Source organism: Hibiscus syriacus, unplaced genomic scaffold, assembly GCF_006381635.1.
Source record: "Hibiscus syriacus cultivar Baekdansim isolate YM2019G1 unplaced genomic scaffold, ASM638163v2 tig00113724_pilon, whole genome shotgun sequence".
NCBI lineage: Eukaryota > Viridiplantae > Streptophyta > Magnoliopsida > Malvales > Malvaceae > Hibiscus > Hibiscus syriacus.
In genome coordinates this window covers 633,778-652,345 of record NW_024063470.1, presented here as the reverse complement: position 1 = coordinate 652,345, position 18,568 = coordinate 633,778, and the positions used below count along the sequence as shown (strand labels likewise).

Below are 18,568 nucleotides of genomic sequence, written 5' to 3'. Positions count from 1 at the left end.
CTCTTGAGGGTAAATTCAACAGCAAATCATCTTGGCATACATCAAACATCCATCACCAGGATAGTTACATCCAGATACATTTTACCAATCTTTCAGGAGAAGATGAGATTAAAAGCCAACTCGACATATTGAAAGATCGGCATTCATCTCCAGATTCAACATTTCCAATATGAATTTTGTCTCACTTGAGACAGTCTCATTTAATGCAGATGATTATCTCACTCAAGTTTACTTTTCTTAAAACAGACTTTGTCTCACTTGAGACTCTTTTAGATTTATTTCACTCAAGTTTACTTTTCTTAAAACAGATTTTGTCTCACTTGAGATTGTTTTACTCGAAAGAAGATTTATTTCACTCAAGTTTGCTTTTCTAAAAATAGACTTTGTCTCACTTGAGACTGTTTTACTCGAAAGAAGATTTATTTCACTCAATATTTTTTCTTAAAACAAGATTTGTCTCGCTTGAGACCGTTTTCACTCAAAAGAAGGCATTTCATTTCACTCAAGACTGTTTTTAAAGAAGATTTTATCTCGCCCGAGACAGTTCCCCTTGAAATAAAATTTTGTCTCCCTTGAGACAGTTTTCTCTTGAAACATAAACATTGAAAACATTTCCCTTGAAATGAATTTCGTCTCTCTTGAGACAGTTTCCCTTGAAACAAAATTTTGTCTCCCTTAAGACAGTTTCTCTTGAAACATAAACATTGAAAACATTTCCATTGAAATGAATTTTGTCTCTCTTGAGATAGTTTTTTTTGAAACAAAATTTTGTCTCCCTTGAGACAGTTTTCTCTTGAAACATAAACATTGAAAACATTTCCCTTGAAATGAATTTTGTCTCTCTTGAGATAGTTTCCCTTGAAACAAAATTTTTTCTCCCTTGTGACAATTTTCTCTTGAAACATAAACATTGAAAACATTTCCCTTGAAATGAATTCCGTCTCTCTTGAGACAGTTTCTCTTGAAACAAAATTTTGTCTCCCTTGAGACAGTTTCTCTTGAAACATAAACATTGAAAACATTTCCCTTTAAATAAATTTCGTCTCTCTTGAGACAGTTTCCCTTGAAACAAAATTTTGTCTCCCTTGAGATAGTTTTCTCCTGAAACATAAACATTGAAAACATTTCCCTTGAAACAAATTTTATCTCTCTTAAGACAGTTTCCCTTGAAACAAAATCTTTGAATCTATTTTTCTTGAAACAAATTTCGTCTCCCTTGAGACAGTTTCCCTTGAAACATAGTTCTGTCTCTTTTGAGACAACTTCTCTTGAAGCATCATCTTAACCGTGTCATTCAACTCAGAGGAAAATCAAATTCACAGCATAGCTCAAGGGAAAAAGGGCTATCTGTCAACAAAATTTTTGAGTTCGATTCTATTCAGCTCGATGACACATCAATCACACTACTTTCTGGTAGAAGCTGAGGCCTTCAAGTCAAGTTTCAGCCTCACGATGAAGTATCTTGAGCTAGGAGGAAATCCAAGAGCTACATGTTAGTGCATTGAGTTCGACTTCAACTTCACAACGAAGGATTTCGTGCTTAGAATTTTCCAGTCTGACTTAACCTTACGACGAGGGAGTCATTTTGTGATTTAAATTGACAAACCAGTCTTAATATCAGATTTCAACTCTGCGACAGAGGGCATTTCGATATGGACAAAATTGTGTCTTTTAATCTTTTCTCTATTTTCGTTTCACGATAATGAGCAAAGAGGGGCAACTGTAGACACGTCATTTTTGTCACATATATTTTACACACATATTATATTGATTATATATATATATATATATTATTTATTTAATTTTGTTTTGTTTCGCAGGCCCAAGCCCAGTGTTATTACAAAGAATGGTAGCATCCCAAATAACAAACCCGGGTTCAAGGACCCGTGAACCAGCCCCATGACCCGTTTTAGGTTAGGGTTCATGTGAAACCCTAGTCTCATACTTTAATGTCGTACTCCCCAGCCCCGCATCCAGCGTTGCATCTCCAAACAGCCCGAGCCTTCCTCGCAAAGCACGCCTCCCTCGGCCGGTTTTCTCGGTGTCGTGACCGCGTGAAACACCCAAAAACAAACCAAGTCAGAATCGTGGACTCTCATCAACCAACCAAGTCGAGTTTCACTCGGAATCAAATGCTAAAAATATGACTATTTTGTATTATAAATATATGAACATGATTCACACAGGGGGGATTACTAGGTATCAGATTACTCGCAAAATTCACGAAAATACTAGCAAATCCGGAAAGTAAATCTGAACACGTGTAATATCCGAAAGCAACAAGAAATAAAAGGTAGTGCTTTTACCTTGTTTGGTTCCTCTTCGCATGCGAATTTAGATCTGTTTTTTTATCTCTTCGTTCGAACGGTTGATGATCCGGGGAGGGGTTTTTCGAAAAGATCTCTCCAGATCTACCCTCTCGAGGCCATTTTCTTTAAAAAGAGTCATTATTTTTCTGGGAAACGAGACCCTTGTGCTTCGTTGTTAAGAGCGTTCGAGAGAAAATCAGAGAAAGGGGGAGGGTCTCGGCTGTTAAAGAAGAGAGAATGAAAATTTTTAAAACAATTTTAAGTTAAATACATGGCCCATTTAGATCGTGACCCGACTCGCTCCATGCAATGGATCCGGGTGTTTTCATTCAAAAGAGGGTTAATACCCGTTTTGGTCTCTCATTCTTTCTAAGCCTTTATTTCACTCATAATTTCTTCTAAAATCAATCCCCAATTCTATTTTCCGTTCAATTTGGCCCCTTCATGTTTTTCCCCTCTTATTTTTATAGTGCATTTATTATTATCTATAGTCAATTATACATTTTTATTATTTATTATTCTCATTTTTTTATTATTTGTTATTATTGTTACTTCTTTCAATATTTTAATTTAAATATATATATATATATCACTATTATATTTTATAAGTATGTACGTATATTCTTTTTATTATATTATATATATTTTTCCTTAGTTTATTTACTTCATTCCATATTAGTATTGATGTTTATATATATATTTATTATTTTATTTTCTCTATATCTATTTTACTTATTTATCTATATTTATTTATTTTTTCCTTACTTTTATTTATTTAGTTAGTATGTATATATTTATTTATTTATTTATTTTTCTATCTAATATTTTATATGTATATATTTTTATTGTTTTTACTTTATTACATATTATATATATATATATTCTACACACATTAATTATATTCATTTTTATCCTTACTTTTTTATACATTTGTTTTCTTTTTTTTTATATCACTTCCTTATTCCATTCTTTTTTTTTTGTACTTTCTTCATTGTTTATTTTCATTTTTTCCTAACACATTTTTTACTTTTAAAGGGTACATTTTCAATCAATAAGAGGTATGCAATTTGGGATCGTTATTTTACCTTTTAAGTTAAACTTTTAATTTTCTTAATTAAGACAACTGGAAATTATGTAGTACCGAAAGGGCAGTTCAAGGGTGTTAAGCCTTCCTTGACTGTAACCGACTCCCGAATCCGGCTCATCTTTGGTATGACGCAGATCATGTAAGAAATAAGGTATCCGGTCAACCCATTTTGTTTAAAATAAATGATCGGTGGCGACTCCAATTCGTTTTTCCTAAGTCGAAGCCTAATTCCGGGCCCACCCAAAAGACGGTTCTGACACGTACAATAATGTCAATGTTCACTAAGTAATATATTACGATATGTAATGTTAATATTTTTATTAATAAAATAGGTTGTGGTCAAGAATGCCATGGTTCACTAAGAAAGCATGTTGCAATATGTTATGTTAATATTTTTAATAATAAAATGGGTTACGCCTAAGTTATTATTATAACGCTCCAAATCCTGGCTTAGAAGTTTCAGGCTAACCCGGGAAGGCCTTAGATGATTTACATAGCTTAAGGGAAGTCTTGACCCAAGTTGAGTGGAGTTGGACTTAGGTTGAGCTCAATTGTGGTTTTAAAAAGGAGATCTTTAAACGTTGACAAAAACTAAAAGGACCAAAGAAACAATTTATCCATTTTTGAATTCAAATGCTGAAATCTTTTAATGGTGCATATGTCGTCCATTGGTCTCTTTCCCCATTCTTTGTCATTTTCCTTCTTTCAAAACTCAACTTTTCTCTTCATCTTTTTCCTCATGCCTAAGGTAGAAAGGTAGAAACTTTGTAAACTTCCAAACATTATAAGGGAAAGTTAAGGTAAGAATCGTAATTCTCTCATCTCAAGCTTCATTTCAAACCTTTGATCATACATTTCTTTGATATATCCAAAAGTGGGTTTTGTGAGGGTTTAAGGAACATGATTGTTTCAATTCATTTCCAGAAATTTTAAGTCTTTGGAAGTGTTCTTGTAACACCCCGATTTTTACCCAAATCTAAAACCTTAAAAATTGGGGGTTTTAACCTTAAAGCCATAAATTAATCTCAAGTATTAAATTGAAATGGCAATGAATTTTGTGTTTAATTTGTAAAATAGTTAAAAGTTGATGTCTATTTTGAAAACCCTAAGGGGGTGATTGGATCATGGAATTCAAGATTCCTGATGGGAATTTTTTTTCCATATTCAAATTCCCATGTTTGGATGGAAAATATTACCAATAGGGAGTAATGATATATTTCCAACAGTAAAAAATTCTCTCCTTTTACCGGGAATATTAATCCCTTACTTTTCTTAGGTATTATTTTATTCCCATGTGTTGGTATAAAATACCCTTCATTTTCTCCCAAGCGTTGTTTTTGCCTTCGCGCTCTCTTTGTTATTTTCTTCCCTCTCTTCAGTTTCATCTTTTCGGTTATTCTTTAGATGATCTGTAAACCTCTTTCATGGAAAACACATTTTCTTGAGATTAATTAGGTTTGGACAATACAGTCAATAGCGAAGGAAATAAGAATCACAAATACTGATGAACAATCTGGAAGAGTCCAAACCGGATCTCTACCCACAACATCAACGAGAACAAGAGATGGCAGCCTCGTCGGCGGCGATTGACGGAATAGCAGCGTCGGCTCTCCGGTCAGTTCTCCAGAGAGTCCAACAGGTCACCGAGCGATGTGGTTGTGAATCGCATCGGATTCGCGTCGTTGCCGTCAGTAAAACGAAACCCGTCTCCCTCGTTCGCCAAGTGTACGACGCCGGTCATCGATGTTTTGGCGAAAACTACGTCCAAGAACTTATCGAGAAAGCCCCTCAGGTTCTTCCTCCACTTCATTCAAAAGAAAAAGCATCAAACTAGTCAAAAAATCATTTCTATTTTGAAAATGATAAAGTACCGAAGTAATAATCATTTCCGTGCTTGCAATCGCAGCTTTCGGATGACATAGAGTGGCATTTTATTTAGAATTTGCAGAGCAATAAATTGAAGCCTTTGATTGGTAAGCAAAGCTACGTGTTTTTAGGAACTTTCGATTAAAATGTCTGTGTTTACATCATAGTTTATTATTACTGCTTTTAAGCTGAGCTTTTTTAATGGGTATCTGAAATTGAACTTTTACTTCATTTGGTTTTGCTGGAGGGCAATGTTTGTTGTGTGTTTACTTATTATTCATTGTTATACAACTTCTGTGCCAAACCTCGCCATGGTGGAAACTGTAGATGATAAGAAGGTAATTCTGTTCATTTCCATTAGTATAATTGCTATAAACTGTTCCTTTATGTATTGGAGACAAAATTAGAGACAACTTTTTTAATTAATTTATACCTAATTTTGAATCTAGTTTTAGCGAGAATGACTTATATGATTTTGTTTTCTTATATCATTAATCATTATGTCAAAGCTTTCAATTGATAGTGTCAATAACAACATTCATAATGTAGCCAAGTATTTGTGTTTTTTCCTCATTAAACTGAGCATCTTCCTTATTTTGGGCCAGATTACTAATCATCTTAATCATGCGGTTGGAAACTTTGAAAGTCTTAGTCCAGGTGAACACCAGTGGAGAGGAGTGTAAGTAAATTTATTTTTATTACAACGAAAATATATTGTTTTTCATTGAGTTGTGTCAAGGCTTTGCACGTTCAAGCGTGTTGTCATGTATTTGTCTTTAAGTTTGCTAGATAAAACTGGTCTTGTTTCTTTAGCTTCTAGTTCCGTACTATGCTCTATCAACATGGCTATTGGAACCTAGTTCATTGGGGCTAAGTACCTAGTTAGATTAGGTCAAGTATATTTGCTGACAAAGAAGCTCCTTTTATCAACACTTGGAGATCGTTTTCATAGTATTTTCCTGCATCATGTTATTGCAGCAAAATCTGGTGTTGAGCCTTCAGGTTGCGTGGAACTTGCAAAACATGTTAGTCTAAATTGCCTGAATCTTCAATTTTGTGGATTGATGACAATCGGGATGCCTGATTATACATCAACTCTGGAGAATTTCAAGGTGGCTGAACTTCTTATCTCGGTTTTTCCATCCTTTTCAATCGATTCTTTATTTTTATAACAATATTTATTTGATATCCAGACATTAACAAATTGCCAAAGTGAAGTCTGGAAGGCTCTTGGAATACCAGAAGAACAATGTGAACTGTCAATGAGAATGTCTGGCGACTTTGAGCTAGCTATAAGGATTGTTTTCCCATTACCATCTAGATAAGGAAAACTTTATATTTGTATGCAATTGGCTTTGTCTATGCTTTAGTACTTAAACATTGTTGTGCAATGTCTGTGCTCCTGCCACATACCGTGCACAAAACCATGCTATGTTACTCAAATTTGGGTGTGTTAGATATGAGTATACTTAATTTTTTTCGAAGTTTCTCATATATTTCGAGAACTCTTGTAGGGTTGTACCTTTATACTCATGTACCTATTGTTTCATATTCCCTAACCAAACCCCATAGAAGTAGCATTCAATTCTTTTAAAGCTTACGAGAGAAAGACTGTCTAATGGATTGTCTCATTGTTTCTGCAGATTGAAATGGGCAGTACCAATGTCAGAGTTGGATCAACATCTTTGGGGCAAGGGAATATCCAAAGAAGAAATGAAACGCTGCATTGTTATTAAACATAATCATCGGGTTGTTATTTTGTTACACCGGGTTGATGTGGTTTGATCCGAGAGAAAGAATACACTGACTAATAGTAGAATCCATTTAACTTGTTTATTCCTTCTAAATAATGCTAATAAAATTGTAATTGTTTGATCTGAAATTTGATTCTTATTGTTCGGTTGGAAAATTAACCTCAAGTACACGAGTTTGAGTCTTTCGTTAAATCAGTTTCTCCTCACAAGGATCCCACAATGAAGTCCTCGCCACCTGCATATCCACGCTCAAATCCAACACACCCAGTTTCCCACGCATTCCCCGGCCTTCTCAAAGCTTGCACTTCTCTGTTAGTCTGTTACGCACATCCAAACAAGGTCTCGAGGTCTTTAATTCAATCAATCGAACCAATTTAATTGAGAGTCGGCTGATCTAGTGGTTATAAAATTGGAAATCCGAAAAACTGTACTTAAAAACCGAAATTGAAATAAAAAAAGACGGATGAACAAGTTATTTTATGGCTGAGTTAAGTACAAATTAGATTAGGATTGAATATTATTGGCTTGCTTGCTTTTCGTAATCAAGAGTTAAGTACAAATCAGATTTGAACCGAGTATTAATAATTTTATTAAAATATTAGCGAAGATAATGATGAATGACGGTGAAATATAGAATTATAGACAATATGATTTTTAGTGTTATATTTTCTTACTTATTTGAATTATGTTTTTATAATATAAATTAATGAGATAAATAATAATGATAAAGTATGCAGAATTAAGTATAAATATAAAAGATAAATAAATAAATTATTGTATATAGAAGATATAATAAATATTATATCTTAGATAACAAAAATAATTTACATCTTTTTATTATTATGAATATCTATGAAGAATTTCCACAATATAAACATTTAGTTAAGTGTTGATGTAAAATTTTAATATATTTTTACATAAATTATATAAAATTTAATATTAATTAAAATTAAAATCATACATGATATATTTAAATACTCAAATAATATTTTATCAACAAATAGAATTTTTATATAAATAATTTTTATTTAAATATTTAGAATTTCATTTGTAAAAAAATAAATATAGAACAAGGACAATTTAGTAAAATATACATTCCAGTAATCTTTTATTCTTTCAACCAAACACTGTAATCTTATATTCCTGTCAAACCAACCTAACACAGTAACGTAACATTCTTAGTAATCTTATTCCCTGGTAATCTTTTATTCCCATTATTAATGTTACATTCTATGAACCAAACCCACCCTAAATAACAAGATGTCTTGCTTTGTAATTAACCTAGTTTTGGTTTAAAACAAATTCCTTTCCCCTGTTCGACAATATCACCGTGCGACGCCCTTTCCTCTTTATTTTCAAAACCCAAACCGGAGCCAACCCTTACCTACCGCTTTGCTGCCGTTCATCTTCAAGGTAACGTCATCGATTTCCGTTTAAGATCCCGTTCCAACCCCATCGTTGAGGCCATCGATGTGGAATGTTTTGAAGTTGTAAACCCGCGAGCCTAGGCTCGCTTTCTCAATCGTCGCCGTTATGTGGCGGTAGTTCATGGGCACCAAAAGGTCAGGTTCTCGTCGTAGAAGGACCAATTGGCCCGGGTTACGGTTGGTAGCTTCGTTTGGCCATGAAACCCCCAACGACGCTGTTTAGGTTCTTTTGGTCTCTACCTTCCCCGACGAGCGCCGCCACCAGCTGATTTGGGCCTCTCCGAGATCGGCCATGACACCTCTGACCCTTGGGTGTTGCTTCTGTTGCACCCACGTCGCCGACAGTCTCCTCCGGTGAACCGACAGAATTTTATACTCGAACCAAATACCCGCTGTCGACTTCTATTTGGAATCAGAAAGTTAGTATTGTCGTTGTTTAATTCAATCTGAATATTGAGTTAATTGGATATTGATTCGAGCGTTGAAAAATTTTGCAGGTGAAACCGAACCGAGAACTATGTTACCGCCACCGTTTTCGCAAACTTCAAACCGACTCGAGTTGCTTGTGTTGACCGTGAGTGAAAATCTTATTAATTTTTGCACGTTTAGTTATGTCATTAACCATAGAATATTTTAGTAATTATTTAAATGATTTTCATAGGTTCTGATTCGGGTTAATCTACCACTCGAGCTGACTGTGGTAGAGGGTATTATTGACGTTAGCTTTGTCGACGTGTCTCTCTTTTTATGGTGCTATATTAATTGCTTGTTTGTTTGGCTGGTTGAAATATGACTGAAGGCATGTTTGTTTGTGAATTTCCTGTGATAATTAGAATTCGGGAAATGTTGTCATGTAATGAAGGTTTAATTGTCTGAATCAGAAAATGATTGTGTGAACATATTGAGTAAATGTGATTGATTTGTCGGAATATATATATATATATATATAAAAGCTTTGGAAATACTGTTATTCGGATCAGAACAAAAATCAGATAATATGCCATTTTGCATATCATGATGGGACGAATTTTGAAAGGGGAAATTCTATTAATTTCTTCATATTCAGTGGGTTCTGCCTATGTGGTAGACTCTACTCACATGGGGTGTTTGGTTGATATATAGTGTGATTTTGGGGAACCCGCTCTCGGATGGTGTGTTAGGAGTACGACGGGTACATGAGCACTTGCATAACATTTATACTGTCATTATTGTCGATGATTTGGCGTATGAATATATTTCTGTGAATGCTTCGAACTATGTTTTTATTTGTTTATGTTTGCACTTTAGGGACACATTAAGCCTTGTAGTTTACACCCCATAGTTTCTCTTTCAGATACTCCGACTTAGGAGATTCGATACTTGGAGTTCGACATTCCCGTTTTCATTATTTATATAGTATGGCATTTTCTTCAGACTTTATGATTATTATTTTGTCTGTATTTTATTCAAAAAATATTTATTTTGTTTAAACTTTTTGGGACATGGCATATTAATTTTATTATTTTGGACTGCTAAGAATGTTTTAATACTTATTTGACATACTGGATTTTCTTCAATTATTTATTTAATAATATTTATTAGTTTTGGGGTTTCGAATGTCTTCTAGCATTAAAGGATTTCTAATATCTGAGCAAACACGCGATGTCTACATTATTGGAAATGATACATACGTAATAATCAAAAAATAACCAGAATACCCTTGTGTATCAGAATGACTAAAATGCTCTGGATTGCCTGAGTAATGGAATCACTCATGTTACACCCCGAATCTTAAATAATTCTGATGTCAAGTTCCTGAATCATTTTCTAATGCACCTGAAATCCTAAATGGTTCTGAAGCGTCATTTCTAGATTTTCTATTTGATTTGTTAATAGTCGAATCCTTTTCATATGGATCTTGTTTCCAAAATTCGATAAATGTATAGAAGTTTCATATTTCCCTCTCGATTACTACCAAACGCCTCTAGAAATATATCTGAATCCTCTAATGTGTTTCTTATGTACATAAATATTTTTCTCTGGTTTTAAAAGTATGGCTATGATATTTGAAATAAAAACATGCTTTCTGATCTCTGTTTTCTAATCTCTAGTTTCTGCTACTAGATACTTTTGGCCTTGATTATGATATTTTTGTTTACTAGCTAACATGTTTTATATTGGGGGTACTATTCGAGATTTCTTATAGAGTTCTGCAGGCTCTACTCCGATCAAGCTGGTAAGTCCTTATGAACCTAAGGCGACCCTTGAGTGGTTTCCTAGGCCTAATGAGCCTAGTGGTATAATATTGTAGACCCTAAGACACCCCCTTAGGGTGGCTCATTTGCTTTGTGATTAGGGTAAGTCCCTATAGACATGAGGGAACTCCCATCAGGTAGCGTCTATGCTTCAGCTAGGGTAAGTCCTTATGGACCCAAGGTGCTTCCTTAGGTTGGATCCTATGCCCAATGGGCCTAGGATAAGTCCTTATGGATGCAGTTCAGGGGAGATGCATATGGAGTGTTTGGTTGAAGGGTATTACTGTGTTTTAAAAAGAACATGTTTTACTGAAATGAACAATTATTCTGCTTTTAATTGGTACACAACTTCATATTCTGAATCTATCTCTCTGGACGTTTCTTCTGAATTGTAAGCTTCGTAATTATTATCTGAAAAAATAATTAATGAGACCTCAACTCATCGCTATGACTTGTATATGCCTTGATGACTAAGGGAAAACTTCATATTGCACCATATATATACATGTCTTTTAGCATCTTCTGGTAGTTATGTATACCGAGCTTCCCAAAGCTCACTCTATTACTTACCATTTCAGGTTAAAGGAATTGATCATGTCCAGTATCGATATCAATATGGGAGTTCCTCTAGTGTCGCGTACGAGTACGGTACCTGTATAATTAGGGGGCATGTATATCATATTTGTTTTTATATTAAGTCTTAAACTGTATGATTAGAATTTCAATTTTAATATTTAAATGATTTATGTACTTGTATTTCATTTATAGATTTGTTTTGCGGTTTTACATGTTCTAATAAAAATTTTATTTTTCTCATATTTTTATTAAGGGTCGCTCTAGTGGCCCTAATGTGACATCTCCGATTGGATCAGGTTATCGTATCGGTTTGGGGTGTTATATTTAGTGGTATCAGAGTTTAGGTTGAGTCTAGTATTCTGGGTAGATCGGTCGATCGATTGTCATAAGATGTCTGGTTAGTACATGTCCTTAGATTTTAACCGTATTCCTCTGATGTAAAGTCCTTATTCTGTGATAAACATACCTAAATATTTCGATTGTTAAAGTTTGATCTATGAAGAAAAATAATATCATTAGCATTCATCTGTATTCTGGAAAATGCCTCACAAGTGACATAAGAGTTACTTGTTTGAGGATCCTAACCTATCTCCCGACATGGATTTGGGTTATGTTAATCAAAATGTTTTATGATGATAAGCTCGTAACCAAACCTTATAAGTGATGTTTTCAAGATTAAGAACTGCTACCCAAGCGGATTGAAGAACAAGGTATTTGGTCCAAGTTTTGACAATGTGTTTTCCGAAGTTTTGCATTGATAAACTAAATTGAAAATTTTCTATAATCATTCTTGTTCCAATTTTATGAGATTGGGAATCCAATAAGTGTTGAGCCTCGTACCTCAATGATTTGATCGGTGTGAGATTAAAGGAAATTGTTCGTGTACTTCAGAAAAGTGTAAATTTTGAGATGGTTTTGTTGTACCTGAAAGAAAAAAGTCATGTCTGCATGTTGTAGTGAAGATAAGCAAGTGTTACTCTGATTATGGATTGCAAATTAAAGTCTACCTAATTCTACAATCAGAATTCTATTCAGGATTTGGAATTATGATGAGGAAGAGTTTTGACGAAATTATATCTTAATGGTTAAGGTTTAATAGAGGAATTATGGTTATATAAAGGCTACCCAAGAGATTAATGAATTGATGAAAGTTTCACTTCTGCCTTTCTTTAACTTAGGTAAATCTTGATGACGAAATTTCTTCTAAGGATGAGAGAGTTATCACACCCCAATTTGAAGCTTGATTTATAAGTAGTTAATTAACTTATTTTTCGAGGACTAATTTGAAAGTTTTCAAAGTTTTTAGGATAGTTTTTGAAATCCTCAAAAGTCGAGGGACTCATCCTCAGTTTGACCATCACTGGTATGTCAAAGAAAAAAAACCTTAATTTGTGACTATAGTGGTTTAAACCCACATCACAAGGCGTGGATGTCTTTGCCCCTACCATTATATTGAGACACTATTTGTGTCTTAAATTAATAAAAGTTTTCTTTTATTTTGATTCTGAATCGAATGTTAAATCCTTAAATCTACCTAATAAAAAATCGAGCCATACCCCCTCCCAAAATTTTGATAGTATTCGTGTGGATGTGTCGAACAAACATATTGCCACGAGACACGAGCCACGAGCCTCGACCACGACCACACCCATGAGCACGAGCCAAGATGAGACGAACGAACTACTGCGACAGTGGCTCACAAAATGGTCCCTTATTCTATATCACTCAACAAGGAAAGGAAGAATTAACACTATAAATACCGATGTTAGTGGTATTTCCCACTCAATATGGGATAGTATTGAAACATTACCCATATTCCCCAGTAATGTGATATAATTCTTTTGAAACTCGAAACATTTCCTTCTTAAAAGAGCAATAGTGGAATTAGTTGCTTAAGCATTGGTGAACGTATATTGAACTAGTACATAGTGATAATGAGCTATCATTGTCTTAGATAACTGAAACTAGTTTTGAACATTCTAAGATAAGGGTAAACTCATAACACACAAATAACCTCTTCATCCACCGAAGTCCTCGATATGTAAGATATATGTACACAAATGTATATTTAGCCATCTTAGAGCTTCATCCGCCCCATCACCCGCGGTCCAAATCTCCATCCATCACCCACCAAAAATTTCATCCATATCCACTCCATCCATCATCCGTGGGTGGAGCGGATGAGAAATGGATGATACCATGAACAAAACCTATTTTTACATCCTAAGCTCAAATTCTTCTAACATTCATAGAAACCAAATATTGATACTCAAACATTCATAGAAACCAAAACATGAACAATAAATTTTCATCAAATTCAAACAAAAACAAAATAGAACACAATTTATATAGTCTTGTGCACTATGTTTGTGATACATTTTTCAAGTGAATAGATGCATCATGTATAGTCTTCTACACCAAATATAATCTTCAAATCTTCATAAACAAACTCACTTCTCAAAAGTCCTCTCCATCCTAGTATCAATAGGGATAAACCAATATTAAAAATTAGACATATTTTCATCGGGTGATGGGTCAAAAAAATTTCATCCATATTCGACCCGACCCATCACCCGATCCATCCATCACCCACCAATTACCCGTTTCACAGTGGGTTTTCATCCATTTATTCGGGGCGGGTGGGTGGATAATCCACTCACCCATGGATAATTGCTAGCCCTATAGAAAAACGACCCAACATTTTTCATAGAACGTGGCTAATACTCCTCACTTATGTAGGTTATTCCATCAGGTTTATCTCAACATAAACCACCCTAAACCAAGCTATGAAATAATTAAACCTCTCAAAGGTTATGATGATTTTCTTCAAATTCATTATAAATGAACCACCCAAACTCTGGGATAAGAAATCATTAAGAATAAATATTCAATCTCATTAATCAGTGAATTCAATATGTCATTCTCAGTAGGACCATCCAAACTCTTGGGTTTGAATTCATTAAGATTTTTCATAAAACTCAACCTTTCTAGCTGTAAGTTCATCGTGTCATTCTCAATTAGTACTACCCACTCAAATATGGGTTATGAACTTATTAAGAATATATATTCAACCAAAGTCGGTAAATGCATCAAGTTTATATCACCATGACCACCCATAGCCTGGGTATGAATTTATTAAGAGCAATCAAGCTCATCCTGTGAATTTACATCATTCATCATAGGGATAGGTAGATAAATATACACTATGAGTCTTTCCATGGTTTTGTTTAACCACATTGAACTTAGATAACTAAGTTGGGTATCCACTATGAATTTCTCAACCAATGGGCTTTAACCTCATCCCCCTTGACGAATCTAGGACTAGTTTCCTACTTAACCCTTTGGTAAGAGGATCTGATAGATTTCTTTCCGACTTCACATACTCTAAAGAGAGTACTTCATTCCTTATTAAATGCCTAACAGATTTATGTTTTATACGAATGTGCCTCTTCGTACCATTGTAAGCTTGATTATTAGCCACACATATCGCAACTTGTGAATCACACAGTAAGCTGACTGAATGACTCAGTCTTACCTACAACGAAATGTCAGCTAATAAATTTTTGAGCCACTCGACTTATTGCCCAGATAAGTCAAGAGCTATAAAATCTGACTCCATAGTGGAACGAGTAATACAAGTTTTCTTCGTAAACTTCCACGAGATCGTTGCTCCACCTAAAGTAAAAACATACCCACTCGTAGAGCTTACTTCATCATTATTAGAAACCCAGTTGGTGTCACAATATCCTTCTAAAACCGCATGATATCCAACATTGAAGTTTAGAATCCATCATACTCTTAAGATACTTGAGTAAGAGTCGAAGAGCAACCCAATGGTCACCACATGGGTTATGAGTATATCTACAAAATATTCTCACAGCTTAGGCAATATCAGGTCGAGTATAGTTTATCAAGAACATTAGGCTTCTAATTATTTTAGCATATTCGATTTGGGAAACACTGCTTCATTTATTTTTAAAAAGATGTATGTTAGGGTCATAAGGTGTTCAAACAAGGATTAAATCAAAACTATCAAATTTCTTTAATACTTTCCCAATTTACTGTGTTTGATTTAAAGAAAAAACATATTTGTAGTTTTGGTAACTTTGACTCCTAGTGGTTCAAAAAAAAATTGACTCCTAAGATTACATCAACTTCTCCCAAAGTAGTCATATCAAAATTAGTGGATAAGAAGGGTTTTTTTGCTAATGGACTCAATGTTAGTACTAAAAATCAATATGTCATCAAAATATAAACTTATGATAATGCAATCAGTACCAAACATCCTCGAATACGCACATGCATTCGAACCATTCACAACAAAACCAAAACTAAAGATAGTTTTATGAAATTTCTCATACCACTATTTAGGAACTTCCTTAAGACCATACAACGACTTTTTAAGTCTACACATTTTGTCTTCCATGTCAGGCACCTTAAAGAATAAAATAAAAAAAATAAATTCAAGATATCCAAGCCATACTCTTAAGGAGGGTATTTATAGGTTTCTAAATCCCTAAAATAGCAAAGAAATTCAAGTGCAAAATAATCCTAAAGATAATTCCAAGTGTTTTTAGATTCAAACTTAAAACTAGATTTCCTAAAAGATCTCCTTGGAGTGTGCTGACTAGGCTGCTTTTAGAATCTTCCCGATGTTGACTAGACCTTCTAGAAACTGTCGCGTCAGATCGCATCGTGCCCAATGTCACCTCTATGTGTCTAGCCACGATTCTAGAAAATAAAAATTACAAAATCATCCCTTTTAATGATGTATTCTGGAAAATAGACCTATCACCAAATCAGCAGTGATAAATAGAAAACACGAAAAAATTAACAAGTAAATAGTGTTAATCTAGAACACTCATCAAGGAAAAAATCGTCCAATGAAAAATCAAATATAAATCTGATTTAATTTTTTGAAATTTAATCTCTATTAAAATTACTATCATAAACAAATGAACCTGTCACTAAAGTAGTCATGGTTCGTGATATAATTTCCAGCCTTTTTGTAATTACTCTTGTAACTTTCTTGTAATTGTTGTTGTAACTCTTGTAACTAGAACAATAAATAGTTGAACAAAATTGAAATATTATCCAGATACAACTAATGTTTCATAGATATAATTTCAGAAATTGATTGTTTTGATTCTAATTTTATAGAAATCAAACAACTAATAAATCGAATAGATAATTGTACAGCCAAGTCGGACGAACGACGACGGTGACAGGGTGTGAGATGGTCTCTTGTTCTCATTCACTCAACAAAGGAGAGAAGAATGAACACTATAAATACCTAAACCATATTTCCCACTCAACGTGGGATAGTGTCAAAGCATTACCAACAGCTTCAACACAAATCAGATGTTGGAACCATCATAACAACTTTTATCAACATGATTAAGAAATAGTTTGGTTTCTACATTAAGTGTTTCAGGTCTGATAATGCTCCTGAATTGAAGTTTACTTCCTTGTTCGCTGAGATGGGAATCATGCATCAATTTTCATGTGTTGAGACACCACATCAAAATTCTATTTTTGAGAGGAATCGTCAACATTTATTGTCTGTTGCTCGAGCCTTGTATTTTCAGTCGAGAGTGCCTATCAGATTCTGGGGTGATTGTATTCTCACTGTCACGTACCTGATCAATAAACTTCTTTCACCTCGTTTATAAGGTAAAGCTCCTTATGATCTTCTTTTTGGACGGTGCCTTGACTATGGTAATTGAAGACGTTTGGATGTCTTTGTTTTATTTCCACATTAAATTCAAAATGAGATAAGTTCTCTACTCGTGCTTTATCGGCTATCTTCATGGGGTATCCTCCTGGCATCAAGGGATACAAGGTTTTTGTTCTACAGACTTAAAAGTTTATTGTTTCCAGAGATGTGGTCTTTCATGAGAACGTTTTTCTTTTGAGAAAATAACTTCGGTGACCGAAAATGCCTTATAATATACGATTTTAACCAACTTTTTTTGGATTTGCAAAAATGACCAACAAATTCGCAACGCAAACTCCAATTTCGCAACTCATATTTCTTTTCCGCGACGCGATTTTTCAAATTCGCAACGCGAATATGTAAATCACAACGCGAATTTGTAATTCGCAACATAGAAGTCAAATTCGCAAAGCGCGTTTATTTTCGCAACGCGAATTTTATTTTCGAATTCGAAACACAATATTAATTTCGAAACATAAATGTAAACATTATAATCACAACCTAAAACCCTAAATCACAACTCAGTCCTATCTCCATCTCTCACTCTCTATGGCAACATCCATCCCCATCTCCAACGAAATCCGTCCCCATATCCGACGACTCCCCAGAGCCACCCTCACAACCATTCACGGCCACAAATGGAAATCAACCACCGATGGTTAGTTTTTTTAATTTTTTTTATTTTGAAAATTTTGTATTAGTATTAGATTTTTCATATTTAAATTGATGATAAATTTACTGGTAATTTAAATATATAGATTAACCATTTCACTTAGATTGCTTAGTAAATTCATTCGGTTGCTGCCAATACTGCTAAATTGTTTAGTCTTTAACCTTCTGAAGTTAGTATTTGTCTTTTGGTTGAAGTAATGCAATTCATTCAAGTTTCAATTTGCAAAAGAATAGTTTTTGAAACTAAAATTCGCAACATGAAAATGAAATTCGCAATACGAAAATGAAAATCGCAATTCGATTTTAGTTTCGCGTTGCGATTTTTATTTTCGCGCTGCGATTTTCATTTTCGTGTTGCGAATTTAAGTTTCAAAAACTACTATTCTTCTACAAATTCAAAATTGAATGAATTGTATTACTTCAACAAAAAAACAAAGACAAATACTAACTTCACAGTGTTCCGAATTTAAGTTTCAAGAATAAACTACTACTCTTTATGTTGTCATTGAACCTGCACTAAACCTATATGTTGTCCTTTTAAATGTTTATATAAGTGCTTACTTCTGAAATGTTATCTAATGCATTTTGTGAACTATGATAGAATAATGACTTTTGTGAATACCGTGCTAGTTTGAAACATATTTGGCTATATTTTCCCTGTTTAATATCATGTCTATTTATAGTGTATAATTTGTAGTTTTTTTTATATCTAACTTGGTATGTTTATTATTTTTGTTAGAAATTTTTTTCGGCTTAATTGACTTTAAGGAATAAATTAAGTCTAGCCACTACAATTGCGTCGACACTTACACATGTACAAAGAAAATTGTTTGAGGATACTTGTTTCCGGCCATGGCTGAAAGTACAACATCCAGGTGGAAATGTTATGTTGACTCATTTATTTCTTCAGACCATGACTAACGATTT

At 34.0% G+C, this 18,568-nt stretch overlaps 1 pseudogene; it reads left to right on the top strand.

The window, feature by feature from the left end:
• The first annotated feature begins 4,742 nt into the window (after positions 1–4,742).
• Positions 4,743–7,058, top strand: LOC120187256 (annotated as a pseudogene).
• Positions 7,059–18,568: the final 11,510 nt, after the last annotated feature.